Source organism: Eulemur rufifrons, chromosome 7, assembly GCF_041146395.1.
Source record: "Eulemur rufifrons isolate Redbay chromosome 7, OSU_ERuf_1, whole genome shotgun sequence".
NCBI lineage: Eukaryota > Metazoa > Chordata > Mammalia > Primates > Lemuridae > Eulemur > Eulemur rufifrons.
In genome coordinates, this window is record NC_090989.1 from 256,401,320 (window position 1) to 256,428,830 (window position 27,511).

A 27,511-nucleotide genomic window follows, 5' to 3' on the forward strand; every position below is an offset into this window, starting at 1 on the left:
ATGCAGGCACTTGGCTTGTGGAGAAATGGGTGCTGTTGCCCTGCACCCCAATAAAGAGATGCTTATGCCCTAGGATCAGTGTCATGGCACAGCTCCAAGCCAGTGTAGCCCCCTGTACTGTGCAAAGGTCTTGAAGTTGGAAAGGACCCCTGTCCTTCCCCTCACCCCATCTGGTACTTGAACTCCCTTTGACATCCTTTCCAATGTGGGCTCAGCTTCTGCACCTCCCTGTTCCCTTACTCCTTCATCAGCACCTGAGGCTCAGCCACCACCTCTTGCCTCCCCTGTGTGGCCACTCCTTTCTCTGTCTGCTCTTGTCCCTCTCCTATCCACTCTGCCCTGCATCCAGGGCTCTGCTCTGCAAACCTGTAGCCTTGACAAAGGGGCCAGACCCTGCAGGAGAAGCAGCGACATCAGAGGGATGGGACCGTGGCAGCTGGGGAGAGCCGCTGGGCCACGCAGGTGGGAGGAGGAGCCTCCCTGAGACGCTGGGCACTGGGGCAAGAGGTTGATGGGGGACAAGGTAGACAGTGTGGGATGGCATGGGGGTGCCTGACACCAGGCAGAATTGCACTATTTGATGAAGATTTGTTGCCCTTGATTCTTCTTCTTGGGCTTGTGCTTAATGTATTCTGGGCGAGGAGGAGGAGCGGGGTGGCGGGGGGTGCTCAGTCTTTTTCCTGGATGACTGGGGAGCAGGCTATGGTTTTGGGAATATAGGAAATCAGTTCCCAGTGAGCTACGAGGGGAGAAGATTCTCATGCTACAAACATCTAAACCACAGACGAACAGGCCTTGAACAAGCTGTCAGAACAACCAGTGTCGATTATTGAGAGCGTTTCTGCAGTGTGTGACCTGGCGTGGTTTGTTAATGCTGTCCCTGCGGTATTTCAGATCAGCAGTGTCTCGGGGTTCCACTTGGAAAGAGCCCACCCCTCAGCTGACTGGTGCTGTCCTCGACTGGGTGATTTAGTGGTCAGGCATGCTGGGGCGAGGGGAAGCAGCATCACGACAAGGCACCTGTGCCCATCTGCCAGTTTGGAGGAAGGGCCAAATCACAGGGTCAGTAATGCTTCCTGGCCAGAGAACATGAGCCGAGCAGCTGTCCCTGACATGCCGGCCATGAGAGGTTCTCTTACCAATTTAGCCTCAGGGAGCGAGAGGTCCCCTGTGATCAGAAGGTATATGAGTGTCACAGCTAGGGTCAGAGGGAGGCCAGGGGCTCTGATCTTAGCCCCTCACAGAGATATGAACCCAGGAAGTGGGAAAGGAGCCCTTTAAGGCCAGGATGGAGGACATTCCCAGCACCCCTTGTGGCTGGCTGGCCGGGTCCTTGGAGCACTCAGGGACCAGCCTGGGAGAAGCGAAGGGAGCAGAGTGTGTTGTATTAATAGTTAAATAAGTGCTAGATAGCAGAACATCTACCTCTGAGCTTCATTCTCCTCTTTTGTAAAATGAGTAAAATGAGATGAGAGATGCAAGTGCCCCCCACACTGAATGCTGTTCTATGAATCCAAGGCATTATTTGCCCCAGAAATTTTTGTGCTTAATACTCTTATCAACAATTTGGAGGAAGACACTGGATACAGGCTTATCAACTGGACAAGACTCAGCTAAGGGGAACTCCGGATTACAGAATCTCAAAACCTGGCACTCCGCAGGTTTCCCTCCCCTGCACGCCCTCTCCAGGTGACCCTCAGAAAGCGCAGTGCCCCTCATGGGGCTCGATCCTTTGTGATGTGGCTGCTGCTTCTCTCTAGTGGGTAGAGGCAGGGATATCGCTAAACACTCTCCCGTGCTCAGGGTTCTCCACCTCATCACCACTGATGCTGTGGACCAGGTCATTCTGCGTTGGGGGGCTGTCCTGTGCATGGTAGGGTGGTTAGCAGCACCCCTGGCCTCCATCCACAAGGTGCATCAGCACAGCTGCTCCTCTCTTTGTGACAAACACGTGTGCCTGAGGGACAAAATCACCCCTGGTTAGTTAAGACCATTGCTCTAGATTCATCCTCTGCGTTTCCCTGCCTCCATGGCAGCTCTGGTCACCTCAAAGCACTCCCAATTCCTGAAATAAACGAAGCTTTACCATATACTTCCCAGCCTTTTGCATGCACAAACGCCACCCCACTCCCGCTCTTTGCTGCTTTGTAAAATCCTGCTTATCCCAAGCATCCCTTCCTGGAAGACGCCATCCCCGACACCCCAGACTGCCAGTGTCCTCAGGGCTACTTCTTCTGGAGCCCTGACTGCACGGATTTAAAATTTCTGCTTGTGATGGTCTCTCCCACTGGACTACAAGCTTCTTGAGGGTACGTCTGGAGATCTCTCTCGCCTTTGCTCCCCATTGCCTGGTCGGCACGGTGGAGCTTCATTGAATAATATTGTTTTATTGAATCCCTAGTGGCTGGTCACAGGATGTATAATGCTCTCGTCAAAAAGCATGTTTTCTGGATCTTAATAAAGCAAAGGGTCTGGGACTCCACCCTCAGGCAGCAGAGCACAATCTCATCTCTTTTGCAGAGGAAAATTAACTTCTTATTTTAATCTCCGGGATGCTAGAGAGGTTGAGGGGAGTTTCCTCCTGTGAAACCTCTTTGGGGCTCTGCCTTTGAGAAGACACAGGAGGGGCTGCAGTGGGTAGCACTTTCTTCTGAAAGATGCTTGAGGACAGGCGCTAACCCCAGGCCAACTTTTTCTTTGCCTGGAGAGCCAGGGGCTCAACCTGGGCTTTCTTGAATGCAAATGCGATCCGTCCTGTCCAACAGCAAAGCCCCGCCCTCCGCCACCAGGGTGCTGGGCTTTGGGACGTTCTCCAGCTCTCCCCTCTGCATTGTAAAACGGGAACAGACTGCGCAGAAGGAACGTGTTTGGTGCTGAGACCGGAGCCAGGGCAGTACGCGGCAGATCCAGACAATCTGCTCTGCTCCTCCCAAGGAGAGAGGAAAGGCTTTTATTCTTGCTGACAACCAAGTCAGTGATGGGAAAATCTCTGGGCAACCAAAGCTGAGCAAAGCAAGCGATGCACACCCCATGCTAGTGTGTTTCACCTGGCTTCATGTGGCCGGGGTTGTGTCTGTGTGTGCGCGTGTGTGTGTGCATACGTGTGAGTGTGCGAGTGTTGGGGGTGGTTGGTGGTGGTGATGTGCATGCACTAAAAGAAAACTCATGGACTGTCAGATATAAAAAGCCATCAGTTTCAACCTGGTGCCTGACTTGCTTGGATAGTCTCTCCCCAGCCCCTGCTGCTTGGACTCCTTTGGTGACAGGGTCTACTCACTACCTTACCGCATGCTAGATAGCTCTGTCTAGTAGAAAGCTTTGAGTCACTCTGATGCTTACCCTTTAGCCTAAGCCCAATTCTTTGTTCCATTTGGAATCGGTCCAATCCTTCTTTCCCAGGAAAGACTTTCAGAGTCAATCACTTCACCACCCAATCCATTCTTCTGGCTAAAGAGACCCAGTTCTTTCAACTATTCTCCCTGTGACACAGTTTTGAGTCCCCTCCCTTCCTGATCACCCTTTTCTTGCCAGCACAAAAGGTAACACAATACCCCAGTTTTTTCTGCAGTTCTCAGAGAGTAAGTTAAGATGAACATGTTTTGCAGACAGCTGAGGAGTAAGTTTTTGAGCAACAAACTTTAAAAAAAAAGCGTGATGGAAAATTTTTAAGCATGCAGGATACAGGTCCCTTTTAGATTGCGCACCTCCCTGCCAGTTCTCTCTGACGTTTCTCACCGCCTCTGACTGCACCTCTCGCTGCTTCCCCCATACACCTTCCTGCACCTCTTTCCATACCACCTGCCCACAAGGCTGGACTGCCTTGTGCCATCCCTGAAAATACTAGGACCCGTGAGAGGACACCACAGGAGGTCAGATGGCACCTGGACATGAGAAGCACCTTCTAATGGCTAAGGAGTTCAATGCCTGGAAGGGGGACTGGTGCCAGCCCGAGCGAGCGCTCCGCAGTGAAGGTGTGCGGGTGGAGGCTTATGGGAGGGGAGTCCTCCACCGACTCCATTATGGATCTGCTAAGGTCTGGGCTGGGCGCCCCACAGTCTCTTCCAGCCCTGCGATGCTCTGATTGCGGGCAAAGATTCCATAATGGGGTTTTATGTGAAATAAGGACTCCGGGATATCCTTTTGACAGTTGTGGGAGAGGGAGCAGAAAGCCAATTCCTTGAGCGGAGTAGCTGTGGGGCTGGAGACTGAGCATGACTTGGCCCTGGTCTGTGGCTGAGCTGGGCCGCTCAAGAAGGCAGTGGCACAGTGTGGTGACAGGCAGTCTCCTGTGCTGGAGGACTTATGGATCAGGAGGATTTTGAGTGCCCTTGGGTCAGTCCTCAGCACCACCCCCCCCAAACCCCAGGGCACCAGTCAGTCCTGTAATTGGTCTGAGCATGTGCACAGTTCTGAAAAGTGTAGGGGTGAAGCCCATGGCATTGTTCTGGAACCCTTGGCCAAATTTCTGGACATCAGAGTGGCGACTGGGCTTGTCATAAACATGGGATGCCAATGTTTTCAAAGACTCCTGGTGCCCCAGGTCTGGGAGGGATATTTGCATTGTCCCCGTCCCGCACTCAGAGGCTGGCACACCCTCCCATGCTGTCATCCAGCTTGTGCCAGAACACCCCAGTGTTTGATTAAAGAAGATGATCTGACCCTGGCAGGTAGGTAAATGCCTTCACTCCCTCCTCCTCCCCTGTGAATGACAGAAAGCTTGCTGCCTTCGGAGGCAACTCACTCTGACTTCCGTGGCTTGGAGCTGAAATCTGTTTAGTTGAGTGCTCTATAGGACACGTTCTTACTACTCCCATGCTATCTGGGGAATCAGATATTCTTATTTCTATTGCTTATAGCAAATAATACTACTTTGAGCAACTTTAGGTGAGTAGGACCTTGTGCCAGGTACCAAGTTAGTGCTTTACAAACTGAACATGAATGTCAGGCTTATGAAAACTCCACATCTCACTGGGCCACAGCTGGATGGTCCCCCAGGGATCGTTTCATCCCGTCCTTATGTTTCAGCATGTTAAATCAAGGCTAAGGCCCTAAGCCACCAAGCTGTCCTGGTGGGGCGCCACAACATCTACTACACTGTCTATGTCCCTTTAGCCCAGAGCCTCAGCTCCACCCTCAGAACAGGTAAAACTAAGCCTGACGTGAATCTAATTCTCAACTGTGCATCTCCTCTGTTGTAGGCTGGGTCAGGGATAACCGCGGCACAAACTGGCCTAGGACGGCTACCTTGTTACAGAGGGCGTGGAGAGCCCAGAGAAGGGGGCTGGATTATTCTTGACTGGGAGAGAGAGGAGCAGACAGGATTTCTCACCAGGAGTACTACCTGTCCCCGGCCTTGAAAATAGGTGGGGATCGGACAGGGCCGGGGTTGGGAGGTGGCGGGTGGTGGTGGTGGGAAGGGTGTGGCCAAGGTGTGATGGTCAAAGTCATGGAGGTCAAGGTGTGGAAGTCTTCTCATCAAGTCCTCCACGAAGCAGTTACATGGGACTTAATTTCTCTTCTACAAACTGGCCCCTAAACCGGGTGAGCACAAGGCCAGGCCAGCTTGCAGATTCGGGGGCAGGTTTTGCCTGCACTGACAAAGCCTCTGGTCCCTGCAGAGGGCTAAGTGATTTATTTTCTGACCCAGCTAATGTTTTGGAAAAGTGCTGGCAGCCCTTCTGACCCGGGGATGCCCGGGCACCTGGGGAACGTCCCGGCTCCTGGCGGGGAGGCCCCACCACCCGGCCCTGGCCCAGATCCATGGGAAGACAAGCTTCCTTCTCACCTTTCCAGTATGTCCTGAAACCAGAAGCCCCATGACACTGGCTCCCTTTTCACTGCTCTGGGATTTCGGCTCTGGCCGAGGAAGGACACTCACACTGCAGAGAAGCCTGAGATGCCACTGGGATTGAGGTGCAGGGAGGGTCAGCCGGGGAGAGCGATGGGCCCCATCCCAAGGCAGTGTCCCCATTTCTGCCGGAGCTTAGCACCCAAACCTTCCCACCAGCCCTGGGTTTCCTTTATTTCAACCACTTACTTGCTGTGTGACCTTGTACATGTCACCTGGCCTTCCTGGGCCCCGTTTCACATCTACACTGATGATGACAGCATCAGCACCAGCTTTCAAAGCAGCACTCTCACATGCATACCCCCATCTGAACATCTCTGCAGCCTGTGAAGTGGGCGAGTGGGCAGGGCGGTACTACTATCTCCATTTTAGGGGTGAAGGAATGCAATTAAATATAAGCAATGTGACTTGCCCTGATGTTACAGCTGCTAGGCTGTGGGCTTAAGGCTCCAGACTCTAGGACACCAAGTAGATACTAATCTCTTATCGGAGTCTCCAGGAAATGTCTGAGCCAGAATCAGCAATTTTAAAGTCTTGATTATGGGACTCAGGGGGCATTGGGTTTCCATGTGCTTTCCGACACCTGCAGAAGCTGAGCTAAGGAGGGCAGGAAGTCCTACAATGGGCTCTGTATTCTGTTTCCACCACAGTCTGATGCAGATTCAAATCACAGCACCCTCTGCTCTCAGAAATGCAGTAAAAATATTTCGCTCTGAAGCTACAATCCAACTTGACTGTCAGGAGTAAAATAAGATTTGACAACATGGGGTTTCTCTGGGACCCTTTCGTGTCTGCACGGCTTTTCCCAGTGTCCTTTCTATTACAGATTCCAGTGGGACTGTCTCTCAGATCTCTCAGAATCTGCAGAAGTAGACCAAGGTGGTGCTGATGGGGCCCTGAGGTGGGAAAAGTCTCTTCTCATTGGGGGCGGGGGGAGGCAGAGAGGAGCAGAACTGGGGAAAGAACATAACAGAAACAGTGTTAACGCAGAATGTGTATTTTCTAGAGAGCTGAGAAGGGAGCAGTGAGGAAGGTCTGAGATTTGGGGCCAGCGTGCAGTTTGTGGCCAGACACATAGATTTAAGTCCCAGTAAAGCCACTTACCAGTGAAGTGAACTCAGACCAGCTCCGAGTGCCGGGGCCTCAGTCTGCTCTCCCAGTACCTGGTGCAGGCAGCACCGCGGCTTCGCCCTGTTGTCGGGGTCTCCGCAGCGCCCCGCAGGGCCTGACCCCAGCAGGCCCTTAGCATGGGCTAACGCCATTCCCTGTGTCTTCCCCTTTCCATAAGTGGCTCATGCATTTATGAAACCTTCTTTCATCAAAGCAAACAAAAACTCTGTCATTTTAGACAAATGTGATGAAATTAACTCTTAAGTTGAGAAAGTGTTCTGCATGAAAGATGAGCCCATTGGCTTATTTCACTCTGAATTTTCCAGCTACCTCTCCTGAAACACATACGTACACACACATGTATATACACACACCCCCCACACACCTCACAGAACTGGGATGGTCTGATGGGGGAAGGGCCTGGCTGTGGCAGTCCCAGTGTCCTGCCCACACTAAACTTAGAGCAGGATGGGCCATGGTGGAGCCCCCAGGGCGGGGCTCTGTGCCTGTCTCCCCAGCAGGAACTGAGGATAGTCCTCCGGGCTAATGTGCGGCCACACTGCCCTCTCTGCTCCGAGACGGGGCCTTCCGTGGCCCCAGAAGGACTCTGGCAACATAGCCTGCCAAAGACCTCAATCTGATTAAAGAAAGGAAGGAAACTGGAGAAAGGAAGAAAAAAGGAGTGGAAGAAAAATGACGGGGAGAAGGAGGGAAGGCAGGAGAGAAGGAGAGAGACCTCGTGCAAGTGTGAAATCAGAATAACAGACTGAGGATGGTGAGATGCATGTGAACAGAGTGTGACGTGGGCAACCCCCACAAATAGACCTTCTGTTAAAAATAGCCTTTGTCTAAATGTGGAAAGGGTGTAAATATAGTAGCGGTTTCGGCTTACTACGGAGCCGCCCCAGCTCCAAGTAACAGAGGCTTATTATAGGACGTGTGCGTCAGCAGCGGGAGGGGGACAGACAAGCCTGGGCCGTGGGTACAGTACCCACCGGCCGGCGAGGGGTCAGCCAGCCCGCAGCGCCTGCCGGGGTGCGGGGACGGGACTGCCCCGCAGGGCTCCCGCAAAACTCCGCGAGGCAGAAAACTCTGGCCGAGCTAGGGAAGGAAGGCAAGAAGGCAGGCAGGGCTGCCGTGCTGAAAAGGTCTGGGGAGGCCTGTCTTGGCAGTGCCGCTCACATCCGGGGCTTCACCAGGCAGCGCGTCCCCGTGTCCCCGTGCAGCAGACTGCTTGCTCCTGCGCACAGCAGGAAGTTTTCAAGGGAACCCCCCACCCCGACCCCCAACGCTGGGAACAACCCGTGTGTAGACATGTCAGTTTCCTCAGTCCTGAGTACAGGGGACAAAACCTCTGGAAATCCTGTGGAAAATGCCAGAAAAGAGTTTGACTCAAGTCTTTTAAAAAAGACTGGCTTTTCATCTGTGTCTCTGGCCTCACGCGTTCAGCAGGAGCGCGGGGCGTGTGGCCGGATTCCTGAGTCGAGCGCTGCATGTTACCAGGGCACTCCCTTCCAGCACAGAAGCATGACCAAGGGTGACAAAACTCTTCTGCGAAGTTCCCTGCTCTGATTCCCTGGGTACGGATGGCCCATGTTGGTGCTGAGACCTGCTCAGGGCTGCATGTCTCCCCTGCAACCCCTTTTGGGGGACCTTCATTATCCTCCTAAAGGGTCTTTCACCCTTTAGCCCAGGTCACCTCTCCTCCCTTCCTAGCCCATGTCCAGGCACACATCACACGTCTGCCATACAGCCCGACACACGCCCAGGCACACATGCCCACCAACATCCCACTTCCGCGCTCTGAGTCCTGCCTGCCCTCTGGCTCATTCCTAGCCTCGATCTTGCCTCTTGGGTCTAAGGCTAACCAGGCTCCTCTAGGTGGATCTTCAACCTCTTCTCAGACATGATCAGCTCTGGTCCTGCCCCTCAGCCAGCGTGGGTGACCACCTCCGTGATGGGGCTCTTGCCCCAGGACTGACTCCGCCCCTCCAGCCTCTCCCCAGCGTCATCCAGACTGCCCCGAACACCAGCTTTCTAAAATGCAAGGCCAACAGTGTCCCTGCCCTACTCAAAATGCCAGTGGTGCCTCCCCTTAGCCTACAGGACAAAGTCCAAACCTCGGAAGGCCCTGACGTGACCCCCATCTGTTCTTCCACTGTGTCTCCTGCTACCAACCCTACAACTTGTGGTGCACACACAGGCCCTGGAGGTGAGCAACTGCCCCTGGGGCATCCCTCATTCATGCCATTTCCTCGGGCGAAATGCTTCCACTCCAAGTCTCTGCTCATCAAGATCCCACCCACCCCTCAAGGCCCCAGCTCCAGAAGGCTGCCCGCCTCTTCTGGGAAGCCTTCCTGGATCTCCCCTCCCACAACCACCACCTTTTCTTCACTCCCACTCCAGCTCTCAAGTCACCCTGGTATACCTGGCAAATGAATCAAGGGACCCAGCACCACATCCGGGTACAGTGCCGTCCGTGCACTCCAACAGAGCCACGTGTCCCTCCCCAGCACTCTAATCCCTCTGTGTCGGAGCTGCCTGCCTGACCACCAGTCTTCCCCACTGGACTCTGCACACGGGGCAGGATCTGGGTGGCCTTGTTCAGGCCACATCCCTGCTGCCTGGCACAGGGCCTGGCTTATTACACTAAATGCAATGGGCCACCAGGGCTCTGAACTTCTGCTATGGACTGAATGTTTGTGCTCCCCGCTAATTTATGTTGAAAGCCTAATTCCCAGTGTGCTGGTTTCTGGAGAGGGGGCCTCTGGGAGGTAATTAGGTGACGAGGGTGGAGCCCTCAGGATGGGATTAGTGCCCTTATCAGAAGGAAAAAGAGTGTGCTTTTTGCCCTATGCTCTCTGCCATGTGAGGACACAGTGAGAAGATGTAACGCCAGGAGGACAGCCCTCAGCGGAGCCTGACCATGCTGGCACCCCGATGGGGGACTCCCCGGCTTCCAGAACAATGCGACAGCCACTGCTGTTATTTAAGCCACCAACCTATGGTATTTGCTATGGCAGCCGTAGCTGACTAAGACTACTCCCTGGCCTTTTACAGAAGCTCCTGTCTATGCACCGATTCCTCTGCTATTTTCTCCTGATCCCGCCATTGGCCCTGCTACAGGGATGAGGACCCCCAGACTCAACCCTGAGATGCTGGGCGCGGAGTCGGAAGAACTAGGCAAGCGTCTGCGCTCTGCCTCTTCTTACCTGTCTGCCACTGGCAGATTCACTTTACCTCTCAGCAGTTTCCTGGGCTGTGAAGGGGGTGACCCCACGCACCGCATGGGGCTGCCGTGAGGGCTCAGGGAGCGTGTGGAGCCGAAAGCACCCCACAAACTGCACCGTGCTCTTCAGGTTTCGGGCCTCGTCACAGCCCTTGCCTGCTGCCTGCTACGGCCGTGCTTTGGAAACCTGCCCAGATGCCAGCTATGTTGACTCCAGCTGCCATTCGGGCCCATAAGGATGTCCTAGAAAGTACTTTTGCCACCTCTCTACGTTAACAGCTCGAAATCTCCAGACACGTCTGATTACGGGGACCCTTTTGAGCACACGACGGTTTTCCTCCTCAAAATTCTTAAAAAGAAAAAAAGGCTTGAATGGCAGTCAGGACTGGCAGAGGTTGAACTCTCATTGTGAACCGAGGAAGGAGTCTGTGAAAGGAAGTGGGAGAAAGTGGATACGCTGATAGCCAGGCTGGTGCTCGTCCAGGTAAGTCTACCTGCCCTGGCCCCGAGTGGCCCCGTCCTGGGCCTGGCTGGTCCTGCAGGCTCTCGGGATACAGCAGAACTGACGGACGGCCTGGGAAGCAAGTATTTGGGCAGATTGTGTCTTCTGCCTGGAGAGACCTTAAATACAGTGGGAAGGGCCAGGCTGTGCGTTCCACAGAGCCTGGCTCCAGTTCCTGTCCCGTTTCATTATGAACAGGGGAAACCTGAGCACGTCTCCTAAACTCTTACAGCCTTGGTTCTTCATGGGGAAGGTGGAGATCATTTTGATGAGAACCAAAATCAAATGTGATCATTTATGAAAATTTTATGCACAGTACCTGTGCTCAATAAATGGTAATTGAAACCGATGCTAAATCTATTTCTCCAGACTGGTATTTCATGCTGCCAGGAAATAAGCAAAGACAAAATGATTTAGAAAACTAAAGTGTGGGGGTAGATTTTTTTTTTTTTTAAATACCTCTTAACCAGGGGCCGGGCGTGGTGGCTCACGCCTGTAATCCTAGCACTCTGGGAGGCCGAGGTGGGCGGATCGTTTGAGCTCAGGAGTTCGAGACCAGCCTGAGCAACAGCGAGACCCCATCTCTACTAAAAATAGAAAGAAATTATATGGACAGCTAAAAATATATATAGAAAAAATTAGCCGGGCATGGTGGTGCATGCCTGTAGTCCCAACTACTCGGGAGGCTGAGACAGGAGGATCTCTTGAGCTCAGGAGTTTGAGGTTGCTGTGAGCTAGGCTGACGCCACGGCACTCACTCTAGCCTGGGCAACAAAGTGAGACTCTGTCTCAAAAAAAAAAAAAAAAAAAAAAAAAAAAAATACCTCTTAACCAGGACCAAACAACTTCCACCAGGCAGACTGAAAAACTTGCCATGGGAACAAGGATTTGGGGGAAGGACGAGAAAGAGAATAACTTGTGGGATTATAGTAGAAGAATCAGAGCCTCAATTGCTTAGAATTGCCAAAGTTTGTGCTGTAGCCCATTATGTAGAGATTCTCACAGCTAGGATGCAATATATGTTTTTAGATGACACACACTAATAGAATCGTACAATATTTTGGAGGGAGTGAGCTTCTGGAAGCAACACCCTTCACTGGCTGTCAATCTATAATCAATCTCTACTTCTCCATGTGTATTTCCATCTTCTTTCTCAGTCTTCTGTGTATGTGCACACGTATGTGCTTTCATGCAACCAAAGGTCCTATGAGCAGGTGGAGAGGGTGTGTGGAGAGGACAGGAATGCAGATTTTAAAGGAAAATTTTCCTGGCTCAAACCATGGCTCTGCCTTGTATTGCCCGAGTAGTATGCCAGGGAAAATATTTTATCTGAAAAGAGGATTGTACCTACATAACTACCTACTTATCTATATCAAACAGAGTTGCAAAGATCAGAGATACCGTGTGTAAGATGCTTGGCATAGCGTTAACGGTATCGTATAAATTCACAACACATATACACATAAATATACATGCTCATCCACATATGCAGATATACTCATTCAAATACATGCACACTGATGAATAAGCAAACACACCTACACACGTGTGCATTCAAATGCAGACTGAGACATGACCTGTGCACCTTTGTTACATAATCTAGTTGAGATGTGGGAAATACCGTTTTTCCTGGAGTTACGGTCCTGAGATATCATTGAGCCTGAGTTCCTATAATGTTCTGGGTAAGAGGACCATGGGTGTAGGGCACAAGGTTTCTGAAGTGGAGGTCTGGGCCTGAGGCCAAGTATCTGGCTGTGAGAACATGCCCTGCAGACAGGGAGCCCAACTGCTTGAGCTCCAGCTGCTTGAGCCCATATTTGTGTCGAGGCCACACTTTCTATTGGCCACTCCCAGCCAATCAGCGACTGAGTGTGGCAGGGATACCAAGGCAGACCTGTCTTCAAGAGACAGGGGGCTTCTCAGACAGGTGACTTTGGCTCGAGGACTTCCTGATGGCCTTGCTGCAGGCAGTCCAGGAGCTTCCACCCAACCTTCCTTCCCTCCTTCGTGCACTCAGTCAAGGTGTGATGGCTCTCCTGGCCTCTCCCAGCTCCCTTCCCATTTTCTCTCCTAGGTGTTTCCCCTAGTAAAATCCTGGAATGTTTTATCTTGCCTTAGTGTCTGCTTCTGATGCCACAGCGGAGTGTGGAATCCCAGCTCACAGAAGGAGCCCAGGACTAAGAACTCACAGAGAGAGTGAAGAGGGAGGGAGCATAGACTTGTCTCCCTGCTCAGCCTGCTCTCTATTTAACCTGCACAATCCACACTGCAAGGTGGGCTTATGAGCCTCCCTGAAAACTGAGGGGTGGAAACAAGCTCTGTGACTTGCCCAAGGTCGGAAGATTAGACAACAGAACCTTGTCAGGAACTGAACCTTCCAGATGCCCGAATCCCTGTGCTCTTGTCCTCTGCTCTGTTTACAGAGCGCCTGCCCAAGAGCTCCCGCCCGCATGATACCACAGCCACGGCTTTCCCCGTGAAGAGGCAGTGGGAGTTCACCATCCGCATTTTAACAATGAGAAGCTGAGACTCAGAAAGCCAGGTCAGTTTCCCAAGGTCACTGATTAGCGAGTGCCAGGGCAGGAACTACAACCCCATTCTCCCGATAGAGAGCCTCTCCTCTTTCATCCCTCCTGCAGGCTACTTTAGCCCCTGCAAGAAATCTGGGAGTTGCCTGCTCTGCCTGCCACTCCCCACAAATTTTCATTTCCCCTCTCTTCCCGGGAGCCCCAGTGAGGGTGGGCCTGGCTGTGCCCGGTACACAGGGGCCTGGGGTCGAGCCTGGGGGCGTGGGGAGAAGCTCCTGCTCACACCCTTGGAAACCCACAGCTGAGCCTCCTTCCTTCTTGCTTGAAAGTGCTCTAGAGTTTCTGTGCTCACAATGCATGTCTTTGGAAGTCTGCCCTCTGAGGGTTGCCATGGTGACTATTTTGGTACTGCATGCTAGAAAAAGCCGAGGCACCTGCTGGTCACACCACCAAAACTTGTCTCTCTGAAAAATCAGCAGATGGCATTTGTCAGAAATTCCTACTTCTTGATTAATTTGGGAAGGAGAAGAGTGTGTGTCGGTGCCGATATCCTTTAACCTGGACTGGTCATGTTGGTGTTTGGGGGAAGATGCTAAACAGCCGTGCACAGACCCCACAAGCTTCCTCTGAAGCGGTGGATCGTTTAGAAGTTTGGAGATTTGGAGGCTAGTAAATGAAAGCAAGAGAAAGACCATGATGTTGCTTTCATATTAGGAGGGGTTGAAATTTCAGGGCCAGTTCTGGAAAGGCCTATACGTCACTTCCAATAACTTCCACGAGTTCTCAACTATGCCTCAGCGTGGGTTCAGCTTTGTAGAGGGAAGTGTCAAAATCACGACTTTGAGTCAAATCCCAGTTCTGCCACCTATCAATTACATGATCTTGGACAAGTTCTTCAGCCCATCTAAACCTCAGCTTCCTCATCCGTAAAACAGGGCTGATAACATATATCTCACAAGATTGTAATGAGGATAAGATGAAATCGCTGTTATTATTATTAACTAGAAATTTAGGCTTAGAGGGATGGGCCTATCCACATGCTTACATAGTTTTTATTAATACATATAATTTTGCAACTGTGCTCATCAAAATCAATCAATTAATTTCACTGTCTGAGACTAAGCAGTGATATTAAAGTTGAGGCAACATTAAAAAAATACAACAAAAATTGCTAGATAAGCAGAACAAGATAGTGATTAAGGTAGAGATCCATTGTTCGATGTGCACCCAGAAGTTTTTCCCCATCTTTCACATCCTGACTTCCACCTGCCTTTTTCACAGTCTGCCGCGCTGTTTGTTCCCAGTGTTACTCAGCAAACTTGAACTAGGGGTGTAAACCGTTCCCTAAGCAGCATTGATTACTACCTCTGAATGTGGAGCTCAGGAGTTTTCTGCAGAGGCAGTTACATAGTTTTCCACTTGTCATTCTCCTGTTGGGTCTCTATGGTGAATGAGCCTCAAGTTCCCCATGGGCAATTTTGTTCTATCATGAGTCCGGGCCAGTCAGGGCGGGGAAAGCCTGGGTGGCCATTCTCCCTGTGGCCATGGCTGATGCTGCTACTCAATCACTGAGCCCTGAAGAGCCTAGGAACCTTCCAGAAGACAGTGCTTAAGGCAACCACTGCTAATTGATCAGAACACAGGAACGGAAATCTATTTGTCATTCTTGCTGTAGGAGAAAGAACTCAGTAATGGACGTCAGAAAAGCTAATTCTAATCCCAGTTCTGTTTTTTCACTAGCTGTATGAACTTGGACTAATCATTTCCCTCTCTGACATGCAGTTTCCGTATTTGGGATGAGTGGAATGATCTCTAATTCCTTCTAGTTCTAAGTCTCCATGTTTTTGCCATCCACTGCCCAGCCCCCACACACGACTCTCCTGTCAGGTGGGCTCCCAGCACCCAACGCAGACTCTGATCTGTTCCTTTCCTGGGACTTGTCCAAATGATCAGATTCTATCAAACATCCTGGGATGGCTGAGGGCCAAAGAAAACATTCTCAGATGCTCAGAGTTACCAAATCACAGTGTTTCTGCTGTGAACGTTACCTCAGAGCACAATGAGCTGAATCTTCTGTATTAAGGAGGAGGAAACGAAAATGGGAGAAGTTCAGGGACTTCTCTGAGGTCGCACAGCAAGTTAGCAAGTAGATCTGGTCCCCACTGGGAGTTCCATCGGGGCTGGGACCCGGCATTGTCTTGAGTCTTGGGAAGGGCCTGAAGGGTGCTAGCTCAGAGCAAGCTAGGGAAGATTCTGGCCCTCCCGGAGCCTGGTGGGGGTGGTGGTATTAGGGGGCTGCAGACAGCTGGCAGTGGTTGAGGAATGCCTGCTTGGGGTCAAAGCCTGAACCCAAAGTCTGTACTGTGTGGCTTGAGGGGGGTCTTGGCCCCTCTCTGAGCCTCTGTTCTCACCTGTAAAAAGAGGTGATTGGACAATCACTCGTCTTCAAGCTGGGCTGAGCAGCACAGGACTTGGAAAATTAACAACAGCAACAACAACAAAATGCAATCTGGACGCTACAGCCCTGAGGACTGCAATTCCAGGAAGGCGTCAGCATCTGTACTTGTATAAAAAGCTCCACAGGTGATTCGAATCTGTAGCCAGGTAGAGTAAGTGGAATGGTACCTTCTCCCTCTATCCCTCAAAATATATACCATGTCCAAATCCCCAGAACCCGTTAGTATTACCTTATTTGGAAAAAGGATCTTTGCGGATGTTAAGGATCTTGAGAAGATCATCCCGGATTATCTGGTGAGCCCTGAGTGTGCGGTAGAAAGGGACTTAACACAGAGAGAGGACAGGGAGGCAATATGACCAGAGAAACAGGGACTGGAGTGAGGTGGCCACAAGTCAAGGAATGCCTGTAGCCCCTCAGAACTGGAAGAGGCAGAGAACAGATTTTCTCCTACAGCCTTCGGAGGAGGGGCAGCACTGCCGGCCCCTTGATTTGGGACTTCTGGTCTCCAGGGTTGTGAAAGAATAAATTTCACGGGTTAGTCAAGTGCCCTGGGCCCCACCTGTCGGATGTACTCATGGAAGAGTTTAGTTCAGAAGGGGAACAGGCGGAAGGGGGGCTCCCCAGTATCCACCTTTTGGCTCAAGGAGCAGTGGAGGCAGATTAGGGGGTGTCAGAGCCTCAGGTTCTTGTGCTGCCTGGTGCTCACTGTCATTGTGAAAGCTGTGGCGTCTATGCCCAGGGCTGTGGCCAGGGGTCCTGGAAGGTGCAATCTCACGGCATGGTTTGGGCATTTTTTCTGGCTGGCTGCCTTGGAGTTGAACTCTTTGGCTGTCCTGGAGATTTTGTGAACCATCATATATATATATATATATATATATATATATATATACTTTTTCATGATAAGAACTCTAAACAAACATCTAATTGCTCTTTAACAAATTTTCTTTCAGCTAAAATGAGCTGAGGTGGGTTCTATTGTTTATATCAAGAGTCCTGGCTGGCGCAGCAACCCCTGAAAGGAAAGGAAATTCTAAATATAAATGCCACCTCATAGATACTTGTTATCCTCTCTCCTCCTCCTCCCTCCTGCCTTTGCTCTGCCTGCCTGTCCAACTCATCAAGGCAGCATCATCCTAAGCATTGTGGGACCTGTGAACAGTGATGTGTTGGATCTGAGTTCCCACAAAACGACACTGATTGTTTGCAAACTCTTACAGACACCGCTCCTCAATGGGGAGGGGTGAGACTCTCTAGGATCAGCGAAGGCAGCAGGAAGGGGTCAGGGAGGGTGCAAGCGTCCCTTCGGCTCTCTCCTCCCACCCATTCTAGAGTTTATCAGTAAGATAGTAGGGGAATAGTAGAGGAATTTCCACTGGCTCATGTATGAACTTGCAGTTAGAAGCCTACTAAGTGGATTCCCAGGCTGACCGCCCTGTTCTTTTCCTAGATCTCTCATGGGAAATGCTTTGGCTTTGCAGTGAGAGGAACCTGCAGTCTCACTTGTCCCAAAGGACCTTCAGTGCAATGGCAAAGTGGTCACAGATACTCCAAAAACAAACAAAAAAGAGGGAGAGGGGATATAAAGAACAGCATCCGCAAGGGGAAGGTTGGAAACTTGTGGAGTGAGTCCCCCTTACCCAGACTCCACCAATGACAACTGTCTGTGCATCTCATTTGGCCACGAGTCCTGAGAGGTGGGGGTGGCAGTGGACAGAGCAAGGACCTGAGTTCCAGTGCCGATTCCGGCATCCTCAGATGTGTGACCTTGGGCCATCAGGGCAGATTCTCTGACCTCTCTGCACCTGGATTGTCTTTATTTTATATATGTTACGATACACCGTCTGCACTGTATTCTCATTATTTGCGGTCATCATGCTCTGTGAAGTCCCTGGGAAGCTGCATTGGCAAATGCCTAACCACTACTCCTGGGGGAAACACGGGGTTATGTTCCAGGGAGCCTCCGTTCACATTTTTGCCAATTGTGAAGACAGATAGCCTTGTTTTATGTGTGTTTCTGTTTAAAGACACCTTATTTAATATTACTGCTGATTCATTAACATTGAACTCACGGCCAGCAGCACTATAACTCATGCGTGAATGGAGATTTTCTAACGCACGCACTTTCTCTGTAAGGCACGTCACAGCCTCCTGGTGCTAATATCAGCAATGTGCTTGGGGACCATTTTAAACAGTGAAATCACCACCAACAACCAGAAAAAAAAAAGCACAAAAATATGAAAAATATGGTACTAAATAGACCACAAAAAGGACACTTGTTTGTAGTATGAGAGCAAAAGCAGGAAGGCAGAGTGTGGCCCTGTTTGGCCTCAGCTGGGACTGTGTGCATTGGGTGACTCAAATTTTTTGCCACTCTGCCCATGTCTGCCGATGACTGCAAACATGCTGCAACTATTGATTTTGGGGCTACAAATAAACCTTAACAAGTAGGTGAATTCACATATATGGAATCTGTGACTAGCAAGGATCAACTGTATGTAAGTGTACATATTGCTACTTTCCTCATGCAGTTTTTGTCAGAACCAAATGCATAGAGAAATACGTCGTCGACCAGAAGGCATCGTACCAATGAATGTCATGGTTACGTAACACTAGAGCCAGTTCCTGAGTTGCCTGGTGGGCAGGTAGGAGAAGAAGGTGTAGAAGAAAACTTGTTTGCCTCATTCAACTTCTCAAATCATCTAGGAACCTAGTTGTAAGGGCACAGTTTGTCACTTGGCCTAGCTAGAATATACTATTTCTAAATTTAATCGCATCATCATTGAAACAAAAACACATCACTTAAAAATTCCTACAGAGAACTCATGGACCCCTGAGAACACATCTCTTCCCCTCCCCATCTCCCTGCTTGAGAAACGTTGCTTACCGGGTCCCTCCACGAGCCCTCAGGGGCCTAAGTGCCTTTTCTTGCTCCTTTCCACCCTCACTGCAGTGCCCGGGAGAAGATGGTGATGTGGAGCCTCCAAATTGACCCAAGACAACGGCACGGGATGAAGACTTCTTGTAGCAGCATCGTGTGAGTTGGGAATGAGCTGGCTCCCTGGAGGACTGAGGACGGAAACATGGACTGGGAGCTGACCAACTGTCAGCAGAGGACAGCAAAGAGGCTCCTGAGAGGGGGACACTCCCTGATGGCCTCACCCCAGCCCTGTTCCCTGCCCACTGCCTGGGAGGTTGTGGAGATATGGGTTCTCCATGCAAAGGCAAGAGTTCCTACAATTAGCAACCCGAGGAACTCATTCATTCCACAAACATTTACCAATACCCACTGTATTCGAGGATTTGTACAAATGTCTGGACATACTGAAATTAGTATTAGAGTGTAGTCACATCCATTTACTTTAGGGGAGACAGTCGGACCCAGTGGTTGAGAGCATATATTCTGGAGCCTGGCTGGTGGCTGCCTGGATTACAGTCCTGTTATGTGGGCAAGTTGCTTTCTTAACCTTTCTATACCTATATCCTCATATGATAAATGAGAAAATCCTAGTACTGACCTCTTTGATTTAATATGAATTAATTGAAATGGGTTAATGCATATAAAGGTTTTGACCAATGCCTGTTATGTAATAAGCACTCATAAAGTATTAGCTGTGATTAACTTAAGTGGGCCAATTCTATGCAAGGGACAGAAAGGGAGAGGGAGGGAGAGGGAGGGAGAGAGAAGAGGGAGAGAGAAGCATATGCTTCTGAGAGCATGTACGATGGGATTTTGAAGACTCCTATTGATTATGAATGGTTTTCACCTTATGAACTTACTTTAGAAACTAACTCCTACATAGAATAAACTCACTATATCATTATTAGTAGTAGTAGTAACAGCAGCAAATATTTATTGAATTTATTGAAATATTTATTGTATGTACCAGGCCACAGTCCTAAGTGCTTTACATATATTATTTAATCTAATTCACACAATAATAAGCACCAATATTATTCCCATTTTCAGATGAGGAAATGAAAGTGTAGAGCAGTAAAACAACGTGTCCAGAGTTACAGGTGGCCAGGGGAAAAGTGAACTCAGGTTTTGTGAGTATAAATGCTGTGTCTTAACCAATGAGCTGTGCTGTCCTCGGGGAACTCACAGCTTGGCGGGGCAGCTGGCCATTTGAAACAAATAATTGCAATAATTTGGAAAAGCGCTAGAAGAGGTGACATTGTAATTAAAGCTTTTCACAAACCTTTTCTCTCCTCTGCTCTCTTGTTGGTACCTAGAAGGCAGGGACCAGATCTTACCCGTCTTGGTTGGCCCTGCACAGGCAAGGTGCTTGGTAAATATTTGCTGGTTTGGTTTGATTCAAGTGAGATATAGCAACTCTTTCAGATGGCTCTAGGTGTCTGAGCTAATGCTTTCTCTAGTGAGGATGACAAGCCCTAAGGGTATGTTATTGTTTCTGAAGTTGGAGCCAGAAATGACAGTCTCTGTTTAAGGGTGTAAGAATCCTCAAAATAGGAATGCTGTGGATTGCAGGCAAGTTTGCTAAACGGGGACTCCTTTGGTTTCTGGGTCATTTACAACTGGCTACCTTGGACTCTTGTATGTTCCAAAAAGTTCCTTGCTGTTCTGTTTCCCTGAGTAACGAATTGAAAATGCAAAATAAGAAGGCAGATTGTATCTTTGCAATGAAAACCCCACAGGCTACATGTCATGTGTAATGGCTCGCTCTGTGCCAATCTGTTGACCTCTTCCTCCTCCACTCCCCGTGCTCATCCTGCCTCTGCTTGGACACACACAGGGACAGGGAGATCACCACCGTTCATTCATCTTTCAGAAGTCCTGCCTCCCCACCCAGGCCCATATAGGGCCCCATCAGCTTCCTGTGCTTCAAGCTTCTCTGAATATCTTCAGAGATGAGATATTCCCCACTGCCATATTCACAATTCCTTTAATCATCCGTCATAGAGTATTATTCCCACTCTCCTGGCAACCTGACCAATATAAGTGGATGTAAGTGTAAGATCAGTATAAGTGGATGTAAGAACTAAACACAGCACTCTAGGTACAGTTGCAATAGCACAGTAAACCTGGACACCTGGACATAGCACTCTAAAACAGCTTCCTGTTTCTGTAGCCACAGCCCAGCTTTGATGGGACTGGAATGGACGGTGAACTGGATCCCATACTTCTTTCTCTTCCGGTGGCTGTCAAGACAGATTTCCAGTGCCCCATCAGTCCTCCCAGGACTCTGAGAACCAGTGGGAAACTGCCATGAATGGGGAAAAAAGAGAGAGTGTTCCAAAGCACAGACGTGAGCCTCTTCTCCTTGCACGAGACCCCAGATAGACAGATGGAGTCACGTGATGAGGCCCAGCCCGCAGGAGAAAGGGCAGATGTAAGTAGGCCCTGAGAAAGGACATTGGCCCAGCAGTTAGGAGATTTGGGTGTTGCTATGGACTGAATTATGTCCTCCCAAAATTCTTATGTTGAAGGCCTACCACGCAAGGGGCTCATATGTGGAAACAAGTCCTTAAGGAAGTCATTAAAGCTAAACGAGGTAATAGAGTGAGGCTCTGATCTGATGGGACTAGTGTCCTTATAAGAAGAGACACCAGAGAGTGCTTGATCTCTCTTTCTCTCTCTTCTTGTTGTGGGAGGACACAGCAAGAAGGTGGCTGTCTGTAAGCCAGGAAGAGAGCCCTCGCCAGAAACTGATCCTGCTACAACCTACTCTGGGATGTCTAGCCTCCAGAACTGTGAAAAAATAAATTTCTGTGTTTAACCCAGTCGGTGGTATTTGGTTACAGTGGCCTGAGCAGACAAACGTGGGTTTGAAGCACACTAATCCACTTACTGTGAAATAGAGAGGCCAGCACCTGCTCTGCCTACGGGAGGAGATGTGGCGAGGACAAAGTGGCACGCAGCCTAAATGTACTGGGTGACCTCCAGCCCAACCTCATTAGGTCATGTGGACAAGAAACACCCATCTGACACCGGAAAGCAATGGCAAGCTGTGTACATTGTTACAGAGGTCTCTTTGCATGGGCAGCATCTATGTATTCCCCAAACGTTGCCCACACTGTCATAGCTGCACTGTTTCCCCACCTGGAAGTTCTTTCTTCTCCCTCCTCTCTTCCCAAACTTTCAAGCCACACTCCTTGATGGGAAGGAAGGAAACCGGACTCTTGGTTCCCCATCTTCCTTCTTGCTCTCCCCTTTAGTTGTGTTGTTCACATCGATTCTGTTCTTCCAAGAGCTACTTAAAAAGTTCTCCAAGGCATGTAAAATACATATTTGGGTGGGGAAAGACTGTGCTTATAAAGCAGTGTTGACTCAGCTAAACAAGTCAGCACTTCTATCCCTCCCAGCCCTCACTCACACTGCAGGCCTGAAAACAAAAGCCGGGTTCGAATCCCCCCTCAGCCACTTGCTGCTCCCTGAGTGATCCCAGGGAAGTCATGGAACCTCTCTGAGCCTCAGCTTCACCATCTGCAAAATGGGACAACACCCCTACCAAGGCTTGGGAAAGATTAAATTTGGAAAGATAATGAATGTAAGGTGTCTATCTAGTATGTGCAGGCAGCACTATGCTCCTTCCATAAAAAGTCATGTTTGGTCAACAGCGTCGTGCTGGGGTCCATGGGACGTGCTCCATGACTCGAGCTGATGTGTCTCCCGGAAAAATTCTGGAACAGGAGGGAGACAAGAGGAGCAGCACATGCCTCTGATAGAAAGTTGGAACATGCCGTTAGGACAGCGTAGGACTGCGACAGACACTGGGCTAGGCGAGGACCGGGAGGCTCCCCGGAAAGGAGGAGTTTGACAGGGTCCTCGCTGGACGCTCAGATTTGGCCATAAAAGGCAGCAGAAGAAAGAAAAGTGTGGTTCCTGTGTAGGGAGAGGGAGTCGCCGCACAGAACGAACAGGTGGCAGGGCAGGCAAGGGGATGGAAGGTCAGCTTTAGTCTGACTCAGGACTAACTTTCTGGTGCCAGAGTGGGAGCTACAAACAGATCCTCTAAATGGCCTTTTACACAAACTCACAAGGTCCCAGCAAAGCCCAATCCAGAAAGTTTTAATGCTGCCTCTCATTCCCCCAAGACCAAATTGAAAGAAAGTGTCTAGCTAGGCAAAGACAGGTAGCAGTTTCTTGACTCTTGGACAGGTTTGGTGCCAGTGACTCCAGTGGAGACTGGGGACGTCCTGGCTGTCTGTAGTTCCCAGGGGAAGGGGGTCTCTTGCACTCTCTCTCCCAGCCAGGTGGCCCTCCCATCAGCAGGAGTGGCAGGAGTGACAGCAGCAGGATCAGGTGTGGGCGTCATTGCCTCAGGCTGTCTCAGAGCCATGGTCATCATGCTTTTCTTTCATGTGGCCAGCTGGGCAGGGCCCTGACTTTTATTGAGTCATCTGTTATTGAGGCCTGGACTCTCCAGGCAAAAGTGACCATCGATTCCTTAAAAGTGTATAAAAGCCTGCCACACTTTTGATATCTTGAGCACAGCATTGGCTCCAAAGCATGCACTGCTGATGCATCTGTCATCTTTGTATGCAAAGCTTACCTGCTTCAGCCACTCTGGGCGAGTGTTGTCTGCTTATGGACTTCCAGACCCACAGAAGGAGTTTCCCCAGGACTCTAACCAAGATCCAGGAATTCCGGGTTCAGGCAGTTGGAGGGGCTTTCTGTGGGTTCAAGAGAAGGTGTGTGAGATGTGGGTGGGAAATCCAAGGCCCAGGAAGAGAAAAGAGTGGTTGCAGAAAGACACTGGGGAGAGGGCAGGGGACATCATATAATTACCCACAGGAGAGTCTAGCGGGGCTGGACCAGGTGGGGGCAGAGGAGAGGAGAGATTCAAGAAATGCAGCCAAGGAAAGACCAAGACTCTCCAGGTGTGAGCCACAGGGGAAGTCTTTAGGGAGGAGGTAGGATGCCTCTTCCATGGCAGTAAGGTGAGCGAGTCCCCTCCTAGTCGATTCTATTTTCTCCGTCAACTAGGAGAGGTCATTCCCTGGGGGTTAGATGCTGGGGTGGAGGTGGGGAGGGAGAAAGGAATGGCTGGTGCCTGAGAGCCCAGTGGAAATGCCTGGGTAGGGGCTGGAGGCTGCAGACCGAGTGGGAGGAGTGGCCATCAGGAGCTCTTGCAGGAGCTGCTGTCCCTGTCCACACCCTCCTCTCCCCAGGTCTCCTCGTGGAAGAAAAGCACTAAGGACAGATGACCAGCTGGACCCCAGGGAAGGACCACAGGTTGCTCTGGGGTCTTCAGAAGGCATGAGTGATATAAACTGTCACTGCCTCCCCCAAAAAACCACCCCAAGAGCTTGTTGGAAAATGACGGATGTGAAATGTTCAGCCAGAGAGCAGCCATGTGCTCAATGTCAATTTATTGTTTCCTTCTTTTTTTTTTTTTTTTTTACCATTTTTTTAGGCATTTCCATCTTTAGCATGTTCGAGCAGGAAAGGATTGTGTGGTCAAATGCTCACATTTTGCCACAGGGCAAGAGGCACATCCATCACAGAACAATAAGCGCTCCAGCAGAATGAGCAGGGTCACACGGGAATGCTGGTGAAGGACACTTAATCCCAGCCCGGGGACCAGGGGTGACCTCTCCAGGTCGGGGTTCCTGCCATCCATCGCTGACTCCCGGGGCTCTGACCGCAGGCCGGAGCAGCCTTCGTGGATGGGGCACTCGGGGTCGGCTCAGCCACTGCCCACGCAGCCCGCCTCACCCACAGCGTGACGGTGGCCCCTGCCCTGCTCCACCCCCTGGCCCTGTCCCGCCGGGCTTCTCCCACACGCAGGCACACACCCACGCTGGCTTCGCAGCTGCCCCTGGGAATGGCCTTGCAGGGTGGAAAGCTCTTAGGATACTTTACTGGGACTAGAATTTCATTGTGGAAAATCTCCCCAGGCTCCAACCGCTGACTCATCCCTTGAGCCTTGTCCAGGAAATCAGTTTCCAAGATTGCACAAACTCACATGCAGAAGAGCTATCAATATGTTCGCATTGTATCCATGTCAATCTCCTCTCCTTATTCCTTGATATAATGAGTTATCTAATTATGGTGACATCTGTTGAGGAGGAATCTAGCTTCCCTCTCCCTGCTCAGAACCCAGCAACCCAGCACAGGGCTCTTTTGGGGGAGATCACATGCTGCGGCGTTTGTGTGGGAGAGGCACAACCCCAACAGGCATCAGCCGTGGCTGCCGCGTGGCTTTTGTCATCCCCAGCACCCAGGTGCCCGAGATTACCAGCACCATCTCAGAGACGGGCAGACCCACAGGCCCGGCTGATGTCAGAGCTACAGGCTCGTCGCCCACGGGTCTCTGTGCTCTCAGCCAGGCTGACTGAGAGGAAGTCAAGCGAGAAGAAGGACGGACACGTGCCGGTTGCTTCACCTTTGTCTAAAAACTAACACATATAATTTATTTTAACCAGAAATGAACTTTCATTCGTTTACCACCACATGACCTGGAAATTAAAGGACCTATAACTCCTCGTCTCTCACGTCAACATTTCCCCAAAGCCAGATTTTAAGGCTTGGTCAACGGTCATTCATTCAACAAACAGTTGTTTGGCACCTACTAAGCGCTAGGGGGTCCTGAGACAAATGAGCACGGTGTTTGGAGAACTTAACATCCAGTGACACACAGGATGGCCACACAAGGCAGATGGTGCCCAAGACGTGGAGGGGTGCTGAGAGAGACCTAGGAGATAGGGCCCTTTGGGCCAGTGCTCCCGTTTTGACACAGCCTCAGGGCATTTTTTAGAAGCCACAGTCTTCACCTTTGCACCGAGTCCAAAAAGACTCACAATGGCACAGCCCAGTACACCAAACTGCAGGTCTGGCAGGGTCGGTGACTCCCCGTGAACTCGGATTCATTTTGCTGGGCTTCTCGTTGTCCCTTTGCCCAGGAGAATTCTGAACAGGTTTGAATCATGTTTTCCAGCTTCCTGTGTCTTTGGGGTCAATGCGGCTGCTGTACGTACTTCTGGCAGAATTTCCCTTCTTGATGTGTTAGTCCTAATTAAAGTGAGGACACAGAGGACCCACCTCCAACTCAAGCCCTCGCTATGTTTGATAAGATCTTTCTCTATTTCCTAGTACTGAGAGTCCTTTGGAAGTATTTTTTCAATTAAAAAAATTCTTCCACTCATTTTTCTAGGAAATTCCTAATGGTGTAGTCACCAAAAAACAAGACTCTGAGAATCTAGTGATCCCAATAATAGAACTTTCGGACTATATAGGGCCTTTAAAATAATTTAATCAAAACTCTTCGTTTGTAAATGAGAACATGAAGGCACAGAGTTGGGTTTTGAAAATTCACACTTTGAGCTTCACCCCATGTTCCTTCTGACTCAAATTCTCAGGATCCTGCCACTACCCACATAGTTTGTTTTCCTTTTTAAAAATAAAACCGAATAGAAACAGTACTTTGTTTATAGCACCATCACTAAATTCCATTATAAAGATTACATTCATTCATTCATTTGATCATTTATGCATTCACTCCACAAATATTTATTAAGCACATACTTTGGGGAGGACACAAAAATGAACACAGCGCAGTTCTTGCTCTCAGAAAGCTCAAATCTATTGTAGGAGATAAGACATGAGCACAAATAAATATGGTTGTAACAGTAATAATGATAATCACGATGACAATAATATTAACAGGAACAGCCATTGCTTACCTGGAGCGCATTATAATCCAGGCACTGTTCTAGGCGTATCACATATTTTTCCTCATTAAAGCCTTACAGCGACCTTAGGGGAAAGGTGTTATTATTATCCCCATTTTATCGATGAGGAAACAGAGGCCAGGAAGGCTGAGGGACTTGTCCAAGGCCACACAGCACTAGCAAGTGGCAGAGCTGTGATTCAAATCCAGGCAGTCTGGTGCTCAGATAAAAGTAATCACTGCAATTAGAGGGAAACATCTGAAGAGGCGTGAAAGCCGTGAGGAGGAAAGGTCTCTTCGAAGTGCGGAAATCAGGGGAGGCTTCATGGAGAAAGTTGGATCTGAGGGGGCTTGCTGGATTTAGTGAGTAAACATACGGTGTCAACGCGGTGACCCACACGCACAGAGCAACGTGGCTACATGTGCCAAATAGGGAACATCCTTAGAAACAGCTGTGCAAACAGTCTTCTTACCCTTAAGACTCTCTCACTCCTTCTCATCCCTCCACCCTTTTCATCTGGAAAGAGAGCTCTGATCACGTCACTCTCTACTTAAAACCCTCCAGTGGCTCCCCAGTGCCCTCGAGACCCAGCACTGACCCCCTCACCTGAGACGCTCCTGTCCCTCGTTCATTCCCGTCCATTTGCTCGTTCATTCCATTTCTCACCCTTCTCGCAGATGAGCTTCCACCGCCACAACCACCGACTCCTTGAAAACCTTCAGTGCTTTCCCACTGCCCAGGTGGTACCAGTTCTCCAGACTGGCGTTCAAGGCTGTCGCCAAGTCCAGACCTGCACAGCCAACTACCTCTCCCCAACGAAGAAAAACTTCCTCTAACTGGGTTCTTTAGCATCAGGAGCACATCCTGCTCATGGTCAGGCCTGCATCTTCGCTTACGTACCAAGTCCCACAGAATGACAGTCACTCCTGGCATCTGGCCCCACCTACCCCCTCCAGCCTGACCCCAGTTGATCTCCCCTCCTCACAACTCTTTCAGTCTTGGCCACTCATTTAATCCCGCCCTGGCCTGGGGCACGGTGGCGGGTCCTCGATCCTGTCCCCTGCAGAGCTGCATGCAGCAGGCCCCTTTATTTCCGTGGAGTGTCATCACGGGGCCTTTGCAGAGATGATTATTTTATTTCAATGTGTTTTTGTTGGCAGCAGTCGGATGCATCATCACACATTCGACTCAATGTGCGATG